At 37.9% G+C, this 23,118-nt stretch overlaps 1 protein-coding gene across 2 annotated transcripts in view; it reads right to left on the minus strand.

Annotated features, from left to right (window-relative positions):
* Positions 1 to 22,445, minus strand: part of drd2b (dopamine receptor D2b) — a 96,141-nt gene extending 73,696 nt beyond the window's left edge. For both annotated transcript variants that reach the window (XM_087251410.1, XM_087251411.1), the window contains exon 1: positions 22,132 to 22,445. The gene's annotated coding sequence lies outside the window, so the exon portion shown is untranslated. The remainder of the gene's footprint in view (positions 1 to 22,131) is intronic.
* Between the last annotated feature and the right edge of the window lie 673 nt (positions 22,446 to 23,118).

The raw sequence follows: 23,118 nt of genomic DNA on the forward strand, positions 1-23,118 counted from the left end.
TGCGCGTTTTGAACCGCTGTCTGCACAAGCTGCCGTTCAGAATGCTCACGCAGAGGCGCATTCTCCAATGCGTTCGTCCTCGGGATTGGTTTGCAGCCATAGACCTGAAGGACGCGTATTTCCATGTCTCCATTCTTCCACGCCACCGCCAATTTCTGCGGTTTGCGTTCGAGGGTCGAGCGTGGCAGTACAAGGTCCTCCCCTTCGGGCTCTCTCTGTCTCCGCGGAGGGTGCCCTAGCGCCCTTTCGGCTCGCGGGCATTCGCATACTCAGTTATCTCGACGACTGGCTGATTTTAGCCCACTCGCGGGAGCAATTGATTATGCACAGGGACGAGGTGCTTCGGCATCTCCGCCTACTGGGGCTTCAGGTCAACCGAGAAAAGAGCAAACTCGCCCCCGTGCAGAGGATTTCTTTTCTCGGGATGGAGCTGGACTCGATCACCATGGTAGCGCACCTCTCCGAGGAACGCGCTCGCCTGTTGCTGAACTGTCTGAGGGAGCTTGACAGCAAACTAGTGGTCCCACTGAAGTTCTTTCAGAGGCTCCTGGGGCATATGGCATCCGCAGCCGCCGTTCGGGTTGCTCCATATGAGACCACTTCAGCACTGGCTTCACGATCGGGTCCCCAGACGCGCATGGCACGCGGGCACACACCGGGTCTCGGTTACTGCGCTGTGTCGCCGCGCCCTCAGCCCTTGGAACGACCCCTCGTTCCTACAGGCCGGTGTGCCTCTAGGACAGGCGTCCAGCCATGTTGTTGTTTCAACAGACGCTTCCAACACGGGTTGGGGGGCCGTGTGTCGCGGGCATGCGGCTGCGGGCCTCTGGAAGGGTGCCCAGCTGCATTGGCATATCAATCGCCTAGAGCTGTTGGCAGTGTTCCTCACTCTCCACCGCCTTTTACCGGTGCTGGAGCGGCAACACGTGCTGGTCAGGACGGACAGTACGGCGGCGGCGGCGTATATCAACCGCATGGGGGGTATGCGCTCTCGCCGCATGTCTCAGCTCGCCCGCCGTCTGCTCCTCTGGAGTCACCCGCGGCTGAAATCGCTGCGCGCCATTCACGTCCCAGGCACGCTCAATCGTGCAGCCGATGCGCTCTCACGACAGCTGTTACGCCCTGGAGAATGGAGACTCCACCCCGAGTCTGTTCAGCTGATATGGGCGCGATTCGGGGAGGCCCAGATCGATCTGTTTGCTTCCCCCGAGAACGCTCACTGCCAGTTGTTTTTTTCCCTGACCGAGGGCTCTCTCGGCACGGATGCACTGGCCCACAGCTGGCCTCGGGGCATGCGCAAGTATGCGTTTCCCCCAGTGAGCCTGCTCGCGCAGTTTCTGTGCAAGGTCAGGGAGGACGAGGAACAGGTTCTGCTAGTTGCGCCCCTTTGGCCCAACCGGACCTGGATATCAGAGCTCTCACTCCTCGCGACGGCCCTCCCCTGGCGGATCCCTTTGAGAGAGGACCTACTCTCTCAGGGACAGGGCACCATCTGGCACCCTCGCCCCGATCTTTGGAACCTCCACGTGTGGTCCCTAGACGCGAGGAAGACTTAGGTAACCTACCGACTGCGGTGGTTAATACCATCACTCAGGCTAGAGCCCCCTCCACGAGGCGCGCCTACGCCCTGAAGTGGAGTCTATTCACTGAATGGTGCGTCTCTCGCAGAGAAGACCCCCGAAATTGCCAGATTAGTGTTGTGCTCTCTTTCCTTCAAGAGAAGTTGGACAGCAGGCTGTCGCCCTCCACTCTCAAGGTTTACGTGGCCGCCATCTCCGCTTATCATAGCGCGGTAGCTGGCGGCACCGTGGGAAAGCATAACCTGGTCATCCAGTTCCTTAGGGGTGCTAGGCGAATTAATCCATCTCCTCCTCTTGGGATCTCGCCCTCGTTCTCACGAGTCTGCGATCCGATCCCTTTGAGCCACTCGAATCAGTATCTCTAAGATTTCTGTCCCTGAAGACAGCTCTGCTGGTTGCGTTGGCCTCCATCAAGAGGGTCGGGGACCTGGAGGCATTTTCGGTCAGTGACTCGTGCCTGGAATTCGGGCCGGATTACTCTCACGTTATCCTGAGACCCCGCCCCGGTTATGTGCCCAAGGTTCCTACCACCCCCTTTAGAGATCAGGTAGTGAACCTGCAAGCGCTGCCCCCGGAGGAGGCAGACCCAGCCCTTTCTTTACTTTGTCCAGTTCGCGCTCTGCGCATTTATGTGGACCGTACTCAGAATTTTAGATCATCTGAGCAGCTCTTTGTCTGTTATGGCGGTCGGCAGCAGGGAAGTGCCGTATCGAAACAAAGATTATCCCACTGGATTGTGGATGCCATTTCACTCGCTTATTCGAGTCGAGGTCAGCCGTGTCCCCCGGGAGTACGTGCACACTCCACTCGGAGTGTTGCATCCTCTTGGGCGCGTGCACGCGGCGCCTCTCTAACAGACATCTGTAGAGCTGCGGGCTGGGCGACACCCAACACATTTGCAAGGTTTTACAATCTGCGAGTGGAGCCGGTTTCCTCAAGGGTATTAGGTAACCCTTTGGTGATTGAGGAGACAACTCGGTAGGGTGTTGAAACACGCTTGCTGCGCCATTCTCCCTAACACGGAGGTACGTGCGCCTTTTTTATCTGTCAGTAAAGTTCCCCGTCAGGTGAGCCCTGCAGATTCCTCCGTGGCCCCCAGCACTGACTCAGCGGAGGAGTCACTTGCTGGCCCACTACGTTGTAGGTCTGCCCGCTGGTCAGTCCGCGTTTTGGGTATAGGTGCCTGCTATGCGTGATCCCCACTAGGCGATCCCATATGCTTATTCCGCCACGGTTAAGTCCCCCCCCTGGGCGGACCCGTGTCTTCCCTCTCCGCTAACCACTCTTTGCTATGCGTACTCCCCCTTTTTAGGGCTAGTCCATAGGTAAATTCTGCCATCTATCCCCCCCTTGGGTAACGGATGGCCTCCGCAGCGTCCTCCCTATCGGGATTGCACGCTTCCCAACGTACTGTCGTATTTCCTAGAATTATCTAGATGCTCACGACTTCCCAAAAAATATATCTAAATCCGTAAAACTTCTGTTGAAGTAGGATAAATTAGGGCCAGGGACACGTTGGAGGACCGCGCCCCCCATGATGTGGGTGCGTCACGCTTGCTTGACTATCTCCTCATCGGGGGTGTTGGTAAGGTGCAGTCATTACGGCGCTTTCCATATTCTCCCATTCATGGCACTGAAGTTCCCCAACCGAAGGGGAACGTTCGAGGTTACAGAAGTAACCCTTCGTTCCCCGAGGAGGGGAACGGAAGTGCCATATTCCGTCGCCATAATGACTGTCCCTTAGCTGTTTGAAAGTCTCTTCAGCTTAAAAGGATGGCGTCTGCTGGCTTCAGGTGTGCTTATATGCTGAGATAATTGCAGATGTCGCACACCTGCGCAAGCTTACGCTGCCAATTAATTTCATTCATTGGCCTGTTCAATACTCTCCAGATAAGCGGCTTCTGATCCGAATCCTCCCATTCATGGCACTTCCGTTCCCCTCCTCGGGGAACGAAGGGTTACTTCTGTAACCTCGAACGTTCACCAGAGAAGAACGAACCACCAACTTATCCAGCACATGTTTTATGCAGTGGATGCCCTTCCAGCTGCAACCCATCTCTGAGAAACATCCATACACACTCATTCACACTCATACACTATGGACAATTTAGCCTTTGGACTGTGGGGTAAATTAAAGCACCCAGAGGAAACCCACACGAACGCAGGGAGAACATGGAAACTCCACACAGAAACGCCAACTGACCTAGCCGAGGCTTAAACCAGCGACCTTTTTGCTATGAGGCGACAGCACTACTTACTGCACCACCGCGTCGCCAGATCTGAATCAAACTATTAATATCGTGAAGGTCTTTTAGCTGCATTTTGTAACAGGACATATACAGCTGTTCGGCTGTTTGACACTATTCTTTGCACCTACTATATTGAGTCAGTAAAGTACCCCAGATACACACATTTCTAAGTACGTACACACACACACACACACATAAACTCCTCGAGACTTGTCACATCATTAATACAAGTACCAAAAATTACATAATTTTTTTAAGCTCAATTTGTGGAAAAGAACTTGATTTCTTATGTATAGCTAAATATTTTGCAGTGTTTACCTGTCCTTCATGGAATATAATTCATTAAAAAGAAGTAAAAGATAAGATTAAATATAAGATTAAACTAGAAATAACATACTATCCATTGCATTTATTTTTAAAAGCACCTAAATTGTTTCATTCATTCATTTTCTTTTCAGTTTAGTCACTTTATTAATCCGTGGTCGCCACAGCGGAATGAACCTCCAACTTATCCAGTACGTTTTTACACAGCGGATGCCCTTCCAACCGCAACCCATCTGTGGGAAACTTTGCATTTTGTGTTTTTTTTTTCTTTAGTTGATTAAAGATCTATTTTCCATTCACATATTAGTAAATAATTTGCTAATATTTAAAAGTATATGTAAAAAGACTATTTCCCATTCATAAACTGTATAAGCAAAATATTTTGCAGTGTTTGCATGCCCTTTACAGCATATAATTCATTAAAATAAAATAAAAAAAAACATTCATTAAAAGTTGGTTCAAAACATCATTTAAATAGTTCGCATTTTGTGATTTCTTGTTTTTCAGTTGAATAAAAGACTATTTTCCATTCATATATGTCAAAAACGAAGATTCCAAAAAATAATATAAAATTCTTGTATCGTCTGGTTCTCGTGAACCCAATCTTGTGTCTCGTCTTGTGGAGTATGCATCTCATCACACCCCTAATAAATAACCATTTTAGTTCTGCATTTGAGTTCTCATCCTTTCCCCACCCATCATTTTTTACCATCACTTATTAATAATCAGATATTGGAAATTAAAAGCTGCAAACGTGTAACATAATATAATTATGAAATGATAATAGAGTGTAAGCAATTATAGTTTTCAGTCACATATATAGCACAGAGGACCTGTCAAGATCACCCGCTTCGAATGTTATCACTCAATTGAATAGGCGTTAGTGGTTAACAGCTGATAGATATGGGCCAGTAGGGGCCTTCTGCGCCGCTGTTATCATTCATCAACATAGTTAATCAGCCATAATAGAGAAGACTCCAGATCTCTTTTTACATTACTGTGATGGTTTGGTTAAGGGTTATGGTAGGGGTAGACGGTAATAAAATACAATTAATGTAAAATTTAATAAATAATATAAATAATTCTCGTTAACTTCCGGCCGCAGCCGTATGTGATCTATAACGTTAACCATGTGAATATATGATAACAGCCAATTAGTAGGTGCAGAAGGTATATCTATCAACTGATAACCATTGATAACGCCCATGTTAATTTTTGCTCCAGATAGCATTACCCCAATGATCAGGCAAGTTTTGGGGGGTTTGTCATCTTCAAATTGCAGTGATATTAGAAATCTTGGTGTCATGTTTAATCGAGCTCTGTGTTTTAATAGCCATTTTAAATCTGTTGTTCGTACATGCTTTTTTCAACTGAGGAACATTGCAAAAATAGGAGATATTGTGTCAAAGGAAGAGATGGAGATGCTTGTTCATGCCTTCATCTCTTCTAGATTGGATTATTGTAATATTCTTTTCACTTGTCTAAACAAATCCTCCATGGAGTGATTGCAAGTTGTGCAGAATGCAGCTGCGAGATTTTAAACCAACACCAGTAGGAGGTCACACATTACACCTGTGCTTCATTGGCTCCCTATCAGTTTTAGAGTAAATTTTAAGATTCTGGTCATTACATATAGAGCTCTGCATGGTCAAGCACCCCTATATATTTGAGATCTTTTAAGTAGTCACTCATGCAACCGGTCACTGAGGTCTTCTGACAAAGACCTTTTAGCCATTCCCAGAACTCGTCTTAAAACTAAAGGTGACCATGCCTTCTGTGTGGTGGCCCCACGGCTCTGAAACTCTCTCCCGATAGCACTGAGAACTCTGGGATCAGTTGAACTTTTTATAAAAAAAGCATTTAAATACACACCTTTTTGGTCAAGCTTTTAATTAACAGTATTAGCGATGTTGTATTTGGATTTTTTATTAGTTTTAATATGTTTTAACATGCCTTTTTTATTGTCATGTGTTCTTTTACTTGTTTTCTCTTATTGTAAAGCACTTTGTGACTCAATGTCTGGGAAAGGTTCTATATAAATAAACCTTTACTTACTTCAATCGAGTGATAACATTTGAATCAGCTCCCAAGATTCTGTTTGTGTCAAACTTTTGGCTACAGATACTTTTCACCCTTATTTTGGTGATTACATGAACACTGTATTGAATATAAAAATGCTTATCGTCATTTTTGAAGATTCCTTATAGAAATGAGCACTGTGGACATTTCCATAAACAAACTATTTTGTGGTCTTTTGGAGAAAGAAAGTCATATAGTTTTGAATATGTCAAGAAGATGAGTAAATTCATGTTTTCCTACTGTAGTAGTGGTTCTGATTTGATAGCCCTTGTAATTTACACCCTTTCAAAACTGATTAAATCCGAATGTTAGAGAATTTGTTTAGGTCTAGGTTTGCAGCTACATGTGAATGGGAACCACAGTATGAGCAAAATCTAAATCAGCAACCTTTCTAATCTTTAAATATAATATGAAAACATCCTTATAAATTGTGTATGGCAAGCAGAATGTATTGTGAAAAGCAACTGACAGCATCATTCTCCCCAGCATGTCCTAGGTGGATTAAGTTACCAGGCCATTCAATATTTAAGGCTCTTGACTGACAGTCTCTCCTATTGAAATGACAAGGGCTTTGCTAAATTCACCATATCGAGATGCATGGAAAGAATAAATCTGCAGGTGCTAAAGCGTGATGTGGGATCAGAAGCAAGGAGTTTTCATGCATTTAGCTGATACACTCTGTCTCTCATACACACAATTATACGAAAGGCTTTGTAAATGGATGCATGAATACAAATAACTCCAAATGCTACAAAAAATAAGGATGTAGTACCAAAAAAAATGCTACCTTCCTTACAATGTCAAGATAAAATACAATGTATTGCATTCATTCTTCTCGAAACATATGATGAGACAAGCTACAAGAGAAATGTATATTGAAAATGGCTCCTTTCAACCTATTGATATTGAAATTAAAATTGAAAATCCACCTGCTCCTCTTGACATCAAATCATACCTAAAAGCATTTGTGCCAGACACGGAAGCATGGCTGCATTCACACTGCCGAATGGGTAAATTATACAATTCATCTAATAGACATTTTCTGAATGCCTCCCTTTTGCTGCTACGGTTAGACGGGGAGCCGTACCTGAACCTACAATGAGCACAGTGACCTACATGAAAAGGTGGAAATCTCTTAACATTTAACCACAAGCAGTCAGTTTGATTCAATATAAGAAGCGTCACCCATGCTGACCCTGCACGTTACACCAAGACATAATGACTCTTCAGTTCTCTGCGTTCATGTGATCCCGAGGTGAATTGTTTTCCAAAATGGTAAAGAAATTGCCTGATACAGCCCAGCAACCGCTAGACAGAAGGTTAATGTAAATGGCTTTTTCATTGAACAAGCTGTTGGAAGTATGAGATTATGATAACACTTGTGCCATGACATTTACATGCATTGTTTAAAATGCATTAGCGGAGAAATATAAATTGTGAGATTTGTGCTAAAGTTTGATAATACGGTCATTCATAAAAAATAAAAAAAAAGTGTTTCTGTTTATAAATCCCTAGTAAGTCCCATAAAAAACTATATTTTTATCATGGTACAACTGACCTTCTCAATTTAACACTGCATGTGAATCTAGCTCGATAAATGTGGATTATTGCTGCTGAAAAGTCAAAATCAATAAGCAATTTTCTTAATCTCTAAATTTTAAACGCTCCCATGAAATAAATACTCGGTGCAGTGTTTCTAATTCACACAGCAAAATAAAACACTGACCACACATTTTCCCCTGTATGCCCTACAGCTGGATTAAGTTACCAACACAGAAAATACTGAGCTTTGCCGGATTCTCCCCTTCCACCTTGAAATGGAGGTTAATATAAATAGCTTTTTCATTGAACAAGCTGTTAGATAAATGAGATTATGATGATGCTCATTATACTGTAAATCATCATGAATTTTAAAACGACATCATGGGAGTGCTGTTAAATCTTTTTTTTCCCGTAAGGTGAAGCAATTAAACAAGCACAGATTTTAATCTAATATTTTGACATTAAAACATCTTAAAATGATATTTCAACATCTATATCAATTAACACACTGTAAGTGTCAGGAAATAAAATTAATGATTCAATCTATTGTTATTTCAAGATACAGTACATTCCCAAATGTTTTGGTACATCCATTTTTATACGCATGTGAAGTTTAATGACGACCAATCTTAATTTGTGGGATTTATTATAGATCTGATATAGATTATAGATCCTTTTGCAGCTATAACAGCTTTAACTCAAATGTTGGGAGTATGTGGAACTTCTTGACCATTCTTCTAGAAGTGCTTTTGTGAGATCAATCACTGATGCTGAATTAGAAGGTTTTGTCGGTCTCCACTCTTCTTCAGTTTTATTTGGTTGAGGTCAGGACTCTGTGCAGGCTAGTCGATTTAAATGGCTAAACAGTTGAGGGTGGAATATTTAGGAAATTTCACAAATGGGCTCATTGCACAGGTGGCACATTATCATAATAGCACACTTGAGTTCATTGAGCTCCTGAGAGTGACCTATTCTTTCACAAATTTCTGAAGAAACAGTCTGAATGCCTAGGTACTTGATTTTATACACAGATGGCTATGGAATTCATTGGAAAACCTGACCTAAATTATCTGAAGGTGTACCAAACTTTTGTCAATGCATTGTATCTCCTTGTTACGGTTGCAGACGCGTGTGCTTCCTATTTCTTTGGTGTTTGTTGTCACGTGGTTGTGTTTTGCTTTACTTCCTGTGTCGGTGATGCATGTGTTGTGATCATGTGATTAATTTACGTAATGCTGATCAGCTGTTCCGATCAGCAGCTCAGATGTGCCATATTCAGTTGCATCATTATTTGAGCGGCAGTGCTTGACTTGGTTGTCAGTGCGTTATTATTTCATTAAGTTCTTTCTGTGTTTTGTCAGGACTCTCGTTGAACGCTTCTCTGCCGTGTATCTTGAACATTATTCACACCCTGCTACTTAACTGATCAATGTTATTTAGTTTTTGGACTCTTTTTGCACCCTTTTGATTTTGACCATTGTTCATTAAAGACTTGCAATTGGATTCACCTTGTTGTTTTCTTTTTTCTTGATTGAGTCTTTTTATTTACTTGTGTAGATGTGCGTAAATTAAGACTTATTCAGTCTTTTAAATTAATTTCAGTGGTATTATTGACAAATTTGAAAATGTTTGTATGATTTATTTACAGTACAGTTTGGAAAGTAATATTTTCTGTCTTTTAGTAGATATATTTATATGATAGTTTGTTAACATATTGTATATACGTGATTTTGGAGGTAAGCACAGTGCAAATTACTAGATTTAGTAACACTGAACCTGACACTGTAAACAGTGATATATCTTGACACTCCCAATATCATTCCACATATATCTGCAAATTTATATATATATATATATATATATATATATATATATATATATATATATATATATATATATATATATATATATATATACCAAAACACAGCATCAATAAAATGCAGTAGTACTAGTGTGGTGTTTTAAAGATATGTTATCATGGCTAGTTTTTGGGAGATGTGCGTTTTCATATTTCATACATTTTTCATACAGCCCAAGCCTTTACTGTATTTTCAAGAGCAACAGGTGCAACTTGCATGTTGTTTTGTATTTGTTTTTTGTTTTTTTTACTCTCATAGTACTGGCAGCTGTTGACTTTGGCATTTTACCAATCTCCAGGGACCACAGTTTCAGTTAATGATTTTTTAAATTTTCTGTTGAACAGAAAAAAAGACTCATCTTGAATGACCTGAGAGTTGTATATTAACACCAAAATTTCCTAATTTTTTCAAATTTTTTGGTTTTGGCTGAACTATTCTTTTAACTTTATCCTCAGTATGACCTAAATAAGGTTGTTTTGAAACATTTACGATTTGACAAAAAATAGCTAATAATAATAATAATAATGATGATGATAATAATAATAATAATAATAATAATAATATATAAATTAAAACAATAAAATGCAATGCAGAGCAATTATGTCTGGACATAACTGTACATTGACTTGTAGGGTTTTGTGATTTAATTTTTATGCCATGGTCTGAAATTACTACCCTGGCATTTCATGATGGAAGAAAAAAAATCAATTTACCCAAAAGGCCACAGTCTGAGTTTCTGTTCCACCCACAGGTGATCAAAGCTTTAATGGAACAAAGATTCTCCACATAATCTGAATTAAATAAGCACACAGAACAATGCTGTAATTGTTAGAAAACACTGATTTAAGTATTGTGGTGTGTCAAACCCACATTATTCCAGTGTTCCAGTTCTGTCGGTTCCTGAACTCACTCATTCTGAAGCAACCATTAGGGAAACTGGAGAAACGTCTGCTTCTTGGAGAGCAGCAGCAGAGAAACACTATAACAAGCCTCAGATGAGCTCATTAGGACTGTGTGCCCATGCTGTATCCTAACAACCGCGTCTCAAGCCTGTTTCCTGTATAGGAAGGTGTCACCATGTCTCAAGGGTCAAGCAAGACCTCTCCTGCCACAGCAGATTGGAAAATGTCATCAAGCGGATGATGATGTGGGTCTGGAACACCCTCTTTTTATATAGCATTTGGCTGGTGTCAAAGCAAAACAATTATGTGTAGCGTGTTAGGGACTGCCAATAAATCTAATTTAAAACATATCAAAATTTAGGGGATAAAAGCTGCAATTGTAATGATGAAACCCAGAAAATCACAAAAGCAGTTGTTGATTAAGCATTAATTAACTTAATGATTAAGATTAAGATTAAACTGCGTTGTGTCACAAACTCCAACAATTTAGTCCTCGTGGATCGCTGGAGAACTACACACACACCACATTAAAAAACTACAAATACAAGCATGCACCTTGCACACACCAATTCCTGTTTTCCACTGATAGCAAAGACACACAGCTAAGGCTATTCATGCACTGATCCAAGGATTAAACTGTTTGGTGAACTTTGGTTTTTCTTGCCTATATTTGACCCCTGCTTTTTCTATTTGCTTACTGTTGATACCAAAGGCCGTAGCACACTGAGAAGTTATGCAAACGGCTGTCATTAATGCAGAATGATTATTTTCGGTTTCATTCTTGTGTGATTACCATTAGAACTACCGAAATTCTATAACTTCTAGAATGAAGATGGAAATCATTTTGACCATTCATATAAAACTGCACTGAATTAACTTTTTGTCACATCATTTTTACATTTAAAGCCTCCATTGAGTTAACAAAGACTATAGAATACATAAGACAAGTCACTCGTATAGTTTTGAATGGTGAAAAGTGTAACGATCAATATGGCGAATGAAACCCCACCTACAAGTACAGAAGCCAATCATTGATTGCTATAGACTGATGTTTCTCTGGGGAGAAGCTCGGATGAGATGTGTGCATTTACAGCAGTTTGGTGGTCAATGAACACACTAGAATCTCAACAAATATTTCCTTCAGGGACATAAGAAATATATCCACATGAAGCTTGAAATATGTACTTTAAGTTCACTTAATAACAAAAGTTTTTAGGATTTGTAATCAGTCTGTCCAGTCAAATGCACCTCACATGACAGCATTTCTGGGGCAGATTTGCCATCAAAACCAAGTTGTGGATTACTTCAGAAGAGCAGCAAGATAAGGCGAAAAATTATCCTAATTAATTATTTAATTATCCTAATTAAAAATTAGGATGATAATGTATAGAACAGCCATAAAAGAGGTTGGTTTTGTGATCTTGTGATCTTCCTTTTGAGTGCGCTTGGGCAACCTAAAAATATTCAAATTTTGTTTGATTTTGACGTTTAGAAATGAAACTAATGAGACAGTTGTTGTTTAATTGTATTGTTGCTACCTAATATGTCATGTAATAATAAGCTTGGCAAACAGTTTTGGAGAATTTGATGTTTCCACATTCAGCCAGAATAACTTGTCTTAAAGGGATTTTGTTGCAGTTTTTTGCACGTTCTTAAGCTGATTATGCTTAATAAACTGTTATGTGCTGATATGTATGTAGTGTAAAGCTTTATCCAGATTTCTATTATAAGTTAAAGGTTTAAGACAGCTTAGGCCAGTATCCAGACTTTGTATTATCAACGTTCTAGTAGTTTATTTATTTGCACATGTCTGATTGTATGGTGAGGTACAGCACATGTCACAAACAGAAGTAAAAAAGACAACATCCTGACTACCAATAGTTATAGGTGCAGTATGTACCATTGACACCAGTAGTTGAACTAGGTATTACATTCCTGGATCAAACAAAGGTTGCCAGATCAAGGACTAAAAAGAGCGAGTCTGATGATCGAGCCTAAAACCTGATTTAAATCATGTTCTATATAAAAGCAACGGCATGTGATAGAAGAAATATTTTCCATATTAAAATAAGTTTTTGTTCTAAACAACACCTTGAATTAAAATATCAGAGAGGGCTTCTATTTCTTGCAGCTAAACAACAGAAAACTAACAATGATTACCTCAGGTACACCTCATGTGCTTTATTCGGTGTTAAATGCTAATAATGTGAGTTTGAATGTCATTTCACATGACATGCATTGCCATCCTACTGAAAGCAGCAGCAGATAGTTCTCCTCAGATCTTGAAAATAAAATGAACCGTTTGAATATGAACTTTAAAACTGTGACTCACAACCAACACATAGTAATTCATTATGTACATTCAATAATGTTAAAGGGGTTTAATATGTATTAATTCTATTACAAACCTCACCATTTTGTGAGTGAGTCTATGGTATGCAAGGAAGTGTTAAAGCATAAAAATTTAAAATGACCAGTGATTAGTATTTTGGGGCAGCACCGTGATCCTAAAATAGTCTTTTTATGATATCGTTTGGTAAACAAACTTATTACATTGAATGTCATTTGAGCGAGTATCTTCTCTAAATCATGGTAAAAATGTGCCATTTGTCACGATAACCAGCGATCTTAATCAATAAGATCGCTGGATTTCACTCTCTATAACCTTGGACTACAATTTCGCCATTGTTGGACTACATATTCATACATGCACTTCGCCCAGACACACATGCTTCCTCATCTAAACTGATTACATTCACACCACCTGAGGATTGTCAGCGACTGATTGCACACACTATTTAAGTCACACACTCACCTATTCAGATTGCCGAGTCTTGTTATCTGCCATAGTGACATTACTACGTGGTTTCCTAGCCTTGTTTTCCTGTGTTTTGACTCTAGCCTTGTTTACATAGTTATCTCTGTCTGCCACCTGCCTTTCGACCTCTCGCTTGTTATATCAACTACATTTCTGGATTTGCCTTTATACATCTATTTGCACCTGCATGTGTTGACCATTGCTTGCCTGACCACTGAATAGACCTGCATGTGGATCCAACCTCAGTTGTTTGTGTCACTCCCCACGGTTACACCATAATTACTTAGGAAAAAGACATTAACACTCTTCTGTGTTTTGCACTTTAAATACAATAACCATGTTACAATGAAATATACACACATCTAGAAAAGGTTAGTGCTACAGTTATTTAACAAAGCTATTAAATTACAAAATTGAATGTACATCCATCTGTAAGCGCATGCTAGAGATTTACTACTAAAAATAGACATGTCTTCACTGAAAAATGCACAATACAATCACCTTTAATCTTCCTATTTTTATTTTAAATGATCAAAGCCAAAGGCAGCATTGCTTAACAGGGAAAGGCAGTGTGCAAAGTTCATCCGTATTAAAAACAGGACATGATGATGAATGCATCCTTAGGTAATTAGCTTCATGCCATTAACATGTAAAAGATGCAACACATTAATCAAGCCTTTAGTAGACACATGATGCTTTTTTTGTATGTTTGCAAGTAATAGGTCAAGGATCCTTTTCCCAACGACTTATGTTTACAAACCAAAAGTACATTGTGAAGAGTGTAAAAATAAATGCGGTTTTTACATGAAGGTGAGCATACAATAAAAGAAACCAATTCTGCCAGCAATGTGCTTATATTTGCAAATTAACATGCTCATATTTTATTTTGATGATCTGTTAGAATAGATGCATAATATTTATTGTATGGACTTTTGTGTTTTATTCTTATTGCTGTTTGTGCATTATAGTTATTATTTGTTCTTGTTGGGTTTTGTAGGTGTTTTTTAACTGACATGGCTGTTGTTATCCTGTTAACATAGACAAAAAGAGGTTTCATGTATTAAATGTAATAAAGTGTCTTGATGAGAATTGGTGTCTTTGTATATTGTGTCTTGAGTAATAATGACACATTTTTAACATGGTTTAAAGAAGATGCCCAATGAATTGATCTTCAGTGTAACAAGAGTTTATATATCAAAACTTGTCATAAAAAGACTATATCAGAGTCTCAGTGAGCCACAAAAAAAACTAATTAATGGTCATTTTGTATAGATTGCTTGTACTTCATATACCAGTCTTAAAATTGCTATGCACATTTTGATTGTCTCTTATTTGATAGTGTACATAAAGTTTGAGCCAGAGATTATTGTACTATAGAAAGAGTCTCTCCCCTGGAACAAACACAAAATTTACCTGTTCACATGAAGCATCTCACAGACAATCGCATAATGGCCTTGTCTACTTCCCAGTGTACCACCAAAGATGCAGCATTAGCATTATTATCCATTATGTTTTTTGGTTTTTTTGGTTAATGGTTTCAGGCTTCCATACGCTTTACAGGAGATTATTATTATTATTATTATATATATATATATATATATATATATATATATATATATATATATATATATATATATATATATATATATATATATATATATTACAATATTGAATCATATAGTTTGATGTTTACAAGCCCGATTAGTTACAAGTCAGAATGATGTTTTTCATATACAGTTGGAGTCAGAATTATTAGCCCCCCTGATTTATTACCCCCGTTTATTTTTCCCCAATTTCTGTTTAACAGAGAGCAGATTTTTTTCAACATATTTCTAATCATAATAGATTTAATAACTAAGGTTAACTAGGCGGGTTAGTGTAATTAGGCAAGTCATTTTATAACCATGGTTTGTTTTGTAGACTATCAAAAAATATATATAGCTTAAAGAGGCTAATATTTTTTGTTTTTAAAATGATGTTTAAAAAATTCAAAACCGAAATAAAGCAATTAAGACTTTGTGTAGAAGAAAAAAATAAACAACAGACATTTTGTGAACATTTCCTTGCTGTGTTAAACATAATTTGGGAAATATTTAAAAAAGGAGAAAAAATTCAAAGGGGGGCTAATAATTCTGACTTCTGTATATCTGTTGCATTGAATGACTATTTCACCATATTTTGACATTTTATTTCTTTACAAGGGATTTGAAGCACTAAAGTAGACAGTTTACTTGTATGTGTTATGCTTTCTAAGTAAATAAACAATCACTTTTGGACAGCAAAAGGAGGACATCTTGCCTTTTGAACTCTATGTAGCCTTGTGTTACATTTTTATAAATTTGACTTCAAATCATTTACCTCTTTCTTTCTTTGATCTTTCAATTACTATTACAAAGTCGGTTCTTTTTATCTGCTTTAAAAATTATTAATTAAAATAAAAAATGAAAATAAAAAGCACAATAAAGGGCGATAAACTTGACAAAATAAACTTGCTTACTCATATCGTCATGATGTCCCAAAAAGCAGTGATTCTTGTCAGTAATGCATGATGCATCAAGTGCTCTATGTATGTGCATTGCTTAGTACTTGTAAGCAAAGAAAAGAAAACCCTTGGATTATATCACTCCATTAACATGCATAATATAAAAGTACTTTCTGAATGTTAAAAATGTTTTCAAAGAACGATATTAAACAAAATGTAATGTTTTTAGTTAGCTAACTCAAAATTATTTTAATTTTGAATCATCAATCATTAATTAAAGGAATTGATTGAGTCAATTCAAGTCAAGTTGAGCTTTATTGTCATTCTGCAACATGTGTGGATATACAGTAAAATGAAATGTCATGTCTTGCAGTACTGTGTTGGTACATGAATAAACATAATCATAAATATAAACAAAAGAGTAGAGGTGAGAGCTATTTTAAACCTATACATAAATACAGTAGCATACCTGTAACTACCCGCACTTCCTAAATACTGATGTCCATGCATTTTATTTATTGAACATCATGAAAACTAAAACAATAACAAACAAACAAACCAAATGTTTCACACGCAAACAATATTTCTTTTACCGCATTGGCCTATTAACCAGCAGTAGAATAATGAGCATTTAACATGTGTTGGCATTGAGATCTCACTTTGCTGTCTAAACCAACTCTTGCAGGTTAAATGAATCAAGGAGGATCACATGACCTTAGACTCCATCCAACAAGGAAATTTGTAAAATAAACGTAAACCAATACACATTCAAAAAATGAAATATGAAACATAACAAACATAAAAGAAACACAAGCTGACCGATTAGTGTCAGCTACAATACTCAATATCTATACATATACAGTTGAAGCCAGAATTATTAGCCCGCCATTGATTTTTTTTTTCTTTTTTTAAATATTTCCCTAATGTTTAACAGATTTAGGAATATTTTTACAGTATCTCTGATAATATTTTTTGTTCTGGAGAAAATCTTTTTCGGCTAGATAAAAAGCAATTTTTTACTTTTTAAAAACTATTTTAAGGACAAAATTATAAGCCCCTTTAGGCAATGTTTTTTTTTTTTTTTTTCGATAAGCTGTGCAGAAGTGTCTTGACAAATATCTAGTCAAATATTATGTACTGTCATCATGGCAAAGATAAAATAAATCAGTTATTAGAAAAGAGTTATAAAACCTATTATGTTTAGAAATGAGTCGAAGAATAATACTATCCGTTAAACAGAAATTGGGGAAAAAAATAAATAGGGGGCTAATAATTCAGGGGGGCTAATAATTCTGACTTCAACTGTCCAATAAATACTTAAATACACATAACTTAAGACAGACTATACAAGTGTTTTTACATGAGACAAAACCATAAAGCAAGATATTGTGCAAAATAGGTATTTTAATGTTGAAGAAAACAAGTAGTGCAACATGATTTGTGGTATATCCACAAGTAAAAATTGTTTCCCTTATTGAGTACTAAGATGGAGTTTAAGTGTACGGTGCATATAAAAAGAAAAGTGTTTCTACAGGTGGCTTGTCAAGCCCACTCACCTGTGTGAAGCACATTCAGTGCTTTTTTTTCTATAAAAATGGAATTATTGTAAGAAAGTCTCTGGCGCAAATGTGCAAACTGGTGCAAGTGTTGGTTAAAATGTCAGAGAAATAAAAGAGTGTTTTCTACAAGTGGTTTGTCAAGCCCACTCACCTGCGTGAGACACACTCAGAATTGCATAGTGTTTTGAGGTTTTTATGTGATGTGAAGGGGAGTAGATGGGGACCTGGTTTTGGGAGATGGCACTGTGGATAATATTTCAGAGATTGGAGTTGAGAGCTCTAACAGATTGTGGGAAGAATTTGTTCAGTAATTTAGCCTTAGAAGGGTGCCATTATATCAATGCGACTTGCACATAACATTTCAAGTCATCTGACGTCATACAAAGGCTTTGTGTGACATTTATTATTCACTGAGCAAAAAATCTGAAATCAATATTTCACTTTTGCAAAATCTGCATGATAATACATCTGTATTTGTATGTTATTTGTTCCAAAAATGCTGGGTTATTTCAACCCAAGTTTGGGTAAAATATGGAGAAGCTTAATCATTATTTAATTTTAGTTTAAAATGTAGTTGAAATTCATTGATGCAACAGCATTTTTAGAATGTACATTTATTTTTATTATTATTATTATTATTATTATTATTATTATTATTATTATTATTATTAAGCTACTTGTTTGTTATAACTACATTTAATTTAACTAATATTAATTAAATTGAATTTGTAATTATATTGTATTTTTAAGTGCATCTTGAGTGCTGTGCACCCTAGGCTTGAACACAAGTTTCTTCCAGAAATGTGCATGCTTAAAATGGTTGTAAAATGTCCGAACAACTCTCCAGCTGGGCCCGCACTTGCTGAAGCATGCACATTTTAGAGACAGTAGTTATTTAAGTTTGCCCATGGTTATGATCCATAACATTAGTCATGGTCTAAAGCCCCTTATGTCTCTGCCTTGTCATCTAAATTAAACAGAATCGCATTGTAGGCAGCAAGGTAAAAAGAAAGCTAGAAATGTCATGAAAGATTTTGTCTGAGTCAAAAATGCATACATTAAATGTGATCTTCCTATGAGTTATATGCCATATGCTGGATTACATAGAGATATAAAGACATCGTCTTGCATAACAGTGACCTTTGTTAGATTCTTAAATAGAAACCCATTGTGTACTGTACAGTTGTAACCACAGTTAAAATCACAGTGCTGACATTTCCGAGACACAATTTCCCAGACGGAATATCTTTTCCACCATCTGTTACCAAATATATTTAGACCATAATGTGTTGAATGAAAATCTTTCTACAATAGGTTTTCTGAGTTCAGTAGTTCCACAAAATTAAGCATTTATTTGCTTGCCTCTCAATATAATAAAATAAATCCATGAGTGTACTTTCAAACTATGCAAATACTAGGGATGCCACGGTTCTCAATATAATATTGAACCGTACGGAACAACCTCCACGGTTCAATACACACTTGTGAATTGTGGTTTTCTCGGTCTTGCGTTTAAATAATTTCAAAAGTTCACACTTAGCTGGTGATTGATTATAAGCAAGTTTGGCATGCTGTCCCGGGAGAGAGCCCTGAGCTCAAAGGTTCTTTTGGAGGGCGATGAGAGGGGAGCCTTGAGCTCAGGTAGATCTCGACAACTCCCCCTTGAAAAAACTGATGACTAAAAATTTAATTCTATGAAAAGATATGCTGCATGGTGAGAGATTAACTGTAGTGCAAAATGTAGATTTATCAATTTACTTGTTGTGCATGTTTTTTGGAATGTGGGAGGAAACCGGAGGACCCGGGGAAAACCCACGCAAGCACGGAAGAACATGCAAACTACACACAGAAACGACCGCCGGCCTGTTAAAGGACTAGAACCGGTGACACTCTTGCTGTGAGGCGACAGTGCTAATCACTGGGCCACTGTGCTGCCCTATGGAGGGAAAGGTGAAGAGGTAGGTGTGGAAGGGGGATTCTTCAAATCGAAGATGACTGTAGTAAAAAAACCCTGGCTCTTTGTAGTGGGTTAGGAATGGCCTGATTGGTGGATCATGCATGCTAATGCAGAACCAGCCGTGTTCAATCATAATCACGTGCTCCCCTCGAAATTAGTTTATGAATAAACTTCACTTATGTGCGTTTTATATCCATGAGCTGAGATGAGGAAACTCCTCCCTGCAAGTAAATATCTAATCACTATGCTCTAAAGTTAGGGGGCGATTGACTATCATTCCACACTTTAACATTGCGACCGGCGGTGAAGTGAGGCAACAGTACAAGGAAGTGCCGGCGAAGTGAGGCAACAGTATGAGAAAGCACTGGCGTCTTTCATATCTGCGGTGTGAGGACATTTAGGTTTTGCCAGTAAGTATAATGCCAATAAAAGAAAAAACGATGAACAAAAAGTAACTGTGTGCAAGCATTGTTTTACACGTAAAAAAATTTCTGCACATCTGCTGCACCATCACTCAGCAATATCAATGTCTGAAGGCAGGATAGCAGAGAAGGTAATAAAATGCTCCAAATAGCAACAATCCTTGAATAGTTCAAGCAAACATACCCAACTGGTTCTGAGAGACACATATAAATAACAAAGGCAGTGCGGATGTTTATTGTTAAAGATTTGCAGCTGTTTTCGGTGATGGGAGATGTGGGCTTTTGTCATTTTATAAAAGCACTCGATTTGCGTTACAATTAAGATGGTTTATTTATGTCTACTTAAGTACACATATGTTTTTTTTTATGGCCAATTTATCTTTATTAACTTAACATGTATGTTTATTTTCAAAGTGTAGGATTTTATGTGTTCCAGTTTGTACATGGGCTACCAGCAGCCAGCTGGGAGATTTCAGTGTTTATTTTTTTTATACAATACACTAGGAACTAGTTTACTTTTCTTGGCTTTTAAGTAAAACAAAATATATATATAAAACACGTGTCAACCAAACCGAACCAAACCGAAAACTGTGTTAAGAAACCAAGGTATGTATTGAACCGTGGTGGGCTAACTGTATTGTTGCATCCCTAGCAAATACTAATGTGCCAAATATTAAATGGTCCTGTCAGAGCCCAGCTTCTGGAATAGAGTATACAATGTATTGACCACCTTTGCTATTTGTGATATTTTTTATTCTAAGCCCCAGGTACATTTTTGATCAATACAAGTAACTGCCATGCATTATTATGGTTCATTATCTGTTTTTCCTGTTCTCAGTGGTTTAAATATGTTCTTGAAAGCTGTTGTGAAACACTGCCCCCTGTTCTACAAGCCCCTAAAAGCAAGCTCTGTTAAATAACAAAAGGGCAGTCTGTGGTGTCTGCCTCTTCCTCCATGAAAAAGTCAAGAAAATGCTCTCTGGTCCACGCCTCTTCACGCAAGAAGCCCCAAGGGGAGAGAGTCTTTCATTTTTCCACATGAAAGTATTTCTCGTGCGCTTCATGCTTAATGTCATTCAGTGCGGTCATTCTAACCAAGAGATCAATTTTTGCAGGAAACAGACTATTTCATTCATCATACTTCCTTCCTCATGTCAAATGATTCATACACTTGACTCTTGCAGAGATGAATTTAAAAAAAAATCATCATGCACAAATCAGCGTCTATAAATTTGAACAGCATCTCCCCTATTTAATCAATGTACTGTAAGTGAGTTAGCACATTTTTACATGCACTTTATGGACTCATTTTAACATCTGTAGATTAGGCAACTTGGTTTTTGTAAAGGAAGACAAAAACACCATGTCACACGAACACTGATTGTTATTATTACAATTATTATTATTATTATCATCATCATCATCATTATTAATTAAATGTACTCTAGTAAAAGGGTCTAAAGTGTTAAATATTATGAACTAAAATGTCTCAAGATGTAGTGAGTTAAAACGTGATTATGTAATTGTTAATCAATCTTCAGAATCTGTTTTTCCCCCTTCAAAAATCTCTCGGGAAAACTTTGAGTTCACATGAGCTTCATCTCTCTGTTTATAAACAATGTTTACGATCATCTCACATTTATTTACTCTGTATAAAAGTCATCCTGTCCTGTGTAACATGGATTGCATCAAGAATGTTAAGAATTTTAATGGAGAACTATTTTAAAATGCTGCCCTTAAAACCTCACAGGTTATTGTTTTAAGTAACTTTAACATATATTACAGAAGAGACAATGACTTTTTTTTTTCTAAAATACAGTGAAGAAATGAGGATATATGCCCAATATAATCAATTGTATGTTTATTATAAGTCATTGTTTAAAGAAAAAATAGGTACCATGTAATCTGCAATGAAATGCCAAATTATATTTGTTTTAAATATAAGTTTCATTTAAATAATAGAATTAAAAATTGATGATTGAATTAAAATTGAAATTGAAGTAATCAAATTGATGATGTCATGCACATTATGGTGTTTATGTTATCTAATGTATGATGTTTATTTAATCTAATGGATAACTTAATATAAAACATTCTGTTATTTAGCAGTATTTGAATTCAAGGTTAATATTTGTTAATATTAATAGTTTGGCAAGCGTTTTTTTTTTTTTTTTTTTTTTTTTTTAAAGTAAATGTTTTATTAGTTCAATTGGTAACTTTGGCCTTGATTTTTCAAACATTAAAACAATGTAAAAAACCTACTCAAAAAGGCAATTGAGTGGCTGCAATTAAGCAGTTGCTTTTTAAAGGAAAAAACACAAAAACATTAAATAGTTTTGTGTAAAACATGCACCTCACCTTCAAGCCATAGGATATTATGAATGAGCTTCTTTTCGTTTATATCCACAACTTCTTGATGCTGAGCATCTTTTCCTCGAGCAGTGTGAAACTGTCCATACTCGTTTAAGCCAGAGCGTTTAGTGTTATCGAACTGTTCACGACGCTATTTATGAAACGCAATTATCTCTCTTGTTGTGGCCAAGTGTATAAGCAGTCAAGAGTTACGTTAAAGTTCAAACGGCAGTTTTATATAGTTAGATGAAGTGCGTGCTGTGAGCAGAGGAGCGCGTACTGTATGCCAGGCGCAGCGCAGCTCGGATCCAGCAATAACTGAGCGCGTGGCAGGTGGAGGCGGAGTTGACTGATCTCAACACAAGAGCGGTGCTGAATCGCCCAGAGGATCCAGTGACGGATGAACACCAAATAAGCTACAATGCAGAACAAAACACTGCCAGATGCACAGCGACCTTTCTAAACTGTTTGGAAAGCCAGAATTTACTTAGACATGCAGTGTGTCATTAGACAATAAAATCAATTGACTAGCACAAACACACTTTTCTATATATGAATGTTTACTGGATTGTAAATGATATAATAATCCCGTTACTTAAAAGGAAAGCAAAAAGTGACACTTAGTGAAACGGTAGTGCAGTAGACATTAAAGGGATAATTCACCCAAAAGATGAATTAATTCATTAATTTTCCTTTGGTTTAGTACCTTATTTATCAGGGATTGCCACAGCAGAATGAACCACCATTACAGCATATGTTTTACGCAGATGCCCTTCCAGCCACAACCCAGTACTAGGAAACACCCATACACTCTCACGCACTTATACTCTAAGGCCAATTTAGTTCATCCAATTCACTTACAGCGCATGTCTTTGGGCTGTGGGGGAAACCGGAGCACCCGGAGGAAACCCACGTCAACGCAGGGAAAATATGCACTCCACACAGAAATGCCAACTGAGCCAGCCGGCACTCAAACTACACAGCAAATTTTAG

Source organism: Danio rerio, chromosome 5 (assembly GCF_052040795.2).
Source record: "Danio rerio strain M-AB ecotype USA chromosome 5, GRCz13ab, whole genome shotgun sequence".
Lineage (NCBI taxonomy): Eukaryota > Metazoa > Chordata > Actinopteri > Cypriniformes > Danionidae > Danio > Danio rerio.